The sequence below is a fragment of the Pelobates fuscus genome, chromosome 9 (assembly GCF_036172605.1).
Source record: "Pelobates fuscus isolate aPelFus1 chromosome 9, aPelFus1.pri, whole genome shotgun sequence".
Taxonomy (NCBI): Eukaryota; Metazoa; Chordata; class Amphibia; order Anura; family Pelobatidae; genus Pelobates; species Pelobates fuscus.
In genome coordinates this window covers 43,757,264-43,759,391 of record NC_086325.1, presented here as the reverse complement: position 1 = coordinate 43,759,391, position 2,128 = coordinate 43,757,264, and the positions used below count along the sequence as shown (strand labels likewise).

The window sequence follows — 2,128 nt, the reverse complement described above, 5'->3', positions numbered from 1 at the left end:
GACAAACACAGAAAGTCTGGGCTAGGGAAGAAGGAGAGGGATTGCAATCGCTGTACATATAAGAACTGCAGCTTTTTAAAGCTGTTTAAGGTATACCGTTAATGAAAAAAATGCATTATTATCCAGTGGAGTGTCCCATTAACCCTTTAGTGACCAGACCGCTTTTCAATAATTCTCACAATACCACGGCAATAATTCTCACAATATTGTATGGTGATTGTAGACCTCCAAACAGTCCTGGATCCTGTGGGACTCTACTAATTTAAGGCTCCTGTCCTACGTTGGTTCCCTGGTGTCCTACATCTGAGGACATCAGGGAGCCATCCCCAACAAGCACTCAAAAAGCACATCTTTAGTCACGCTTGCTCTGTGCTGAGGGCAGTAGGACGACACAGAGAACACTTGAACACGACTTTGCGCATGATTTGTCCGGCATGGGGCCATTCAGGGACACTGTTTGACATGCATTCACACAAATGCATAGCTAGAAACAATCAGGCTCTGGTGTGAAAATTGCCTTCCCCCTCCTCCCCATATATCTCCTCCCCTAGCCCCACGATGTGTCTCTTCCCCATACCTGTCGAGTGACCGGCATTACCCGGTCTGACAGGAAGTGCTCATTGCTCTCAGTAAGCACTTCCTGTCAGACCGCGAGTTCTACTCAGCCACTCTACATGAAGACAAGGCATTACCCAGTCTGACAGGAAGTGCTCATTGCTCTCAGTAAACACTTCCTGTCAGACCGTGCGTTCTACTCAGCCACACTACATGAAGACAACACATTACCCGGTCTGCCAGGAAGTGCTCATTGCTCTCAGTAAGCACTTCCAGTCAGACCGTGCGTTCTACTCAGCCACACTACATGAAGACAAGGCAGGAGGGGAGCACTGTGCTGTGCACTCTCCTGAAGTTATGCCAGCCCACGGGGTCGAGAGGGTCCACTGGAGTGACCGTGGTAGTTACGCCACTGCATTCACACTAGTTTGGTATGGCTCTCTACGTTCTCCCACCCTGGACCTGAATTCATATCTACCAGTGACATTCAGTCATATTGTAATATCCTGACATTGCATTCCATGAATAGAATGTCCAAGGATCCAGACACATACAGAGCATTATAGCTATACAATATTACAATATTAAGTAATCCATAGCCTAGTAAAGCCATATGAATATGTAATATTAAATAATCCAGACCCTAACATAGGATTATCCATTTATAATATTAAATAATCTACTCCCTAATAACACTATAAGTATGCGGTCATTTATATATATATTTATATATATTGGCTTCCTGTATCCTATAGGAGTCAATTCAAAGTGCTAACCTATACCTATAAAGCACTGACCAATTCTAGCCCCTCTTATATCTATTCACAGATCCATAGATATGCCCCTCGGTCTCTCCGCTCTGCCCGTGACCTTCTCCTGTCCGCTGCTCGCACCCGTAGGGCCAATTCACGCTTGCAGGAATTCTCCTGGGCAATTTCACTAAATATAATCACAAACATACAGTACCCATAAACATAATCCCTAACCCCTGATAAAGAAAAAAAAACTATTGAGAAATCTACTGGTTTATTAATTAATATTATTAATGATGCTGCTTGTGATAAAACAGGTTAACAACACCTATTAAAATAATGAGTTATGTATAACATAATTAAAAAGCAAACAGCTGTTTGTCGTGCAAATTAAAGAAATTAAATGTTTAAAATAAAGAAGTGCAAAAAACGTGGTTCCACTGGGGCTCGAACCCAGGACCTTCTGCGTGTAAAGCAGACGTGATAACCGCTACACTATGGAACCCGCTGCTGAAGAGAGCGGCTCCTTCGCTATCTGTGCTTCAAACTGCTTGACTGTCAGTTCTTTATATGGCACTGTATTCGCGCGCCTGGGGGGATTTTCACGGCTAACGCACCTGGCTCGCGCCCTTTCCCGCCTTAAGCGGCTCACCCGTCAGGCTGTCAGCGCAGACACACAGCTCACTATACAGCCGCTGACAGCGTGCACCCCGGGCAAGCCCCGCCCCCTGCATTATATCGGCCAATCAGCTCCTCCACTCGTTACCTGGTGTTAACCCTATACTGTCCATGACGGTTTATATAGCCGCGCGACGTGTGCC

The 2,128-nt window shown here is 45.4% G+C and overlaps 1 non-coding gene across 1 annotated transcript; it reads right to left on the bottom strand.

The window, feature by feature from the left end:
- Positions 1–1,739: 1,739 nt before the first annotated feature.
- TRNAV-UAC (transfer RNA valine (anticodon UAC)) lies at positions 1,740–1,812 on the bottom strand. Its single transcript has one exon. It is a non-coding gene; the product is annotated as a tRNA-Val (tRNA).
- Positions 1,813–2,128: the final 316 nt, after the last annotated feature.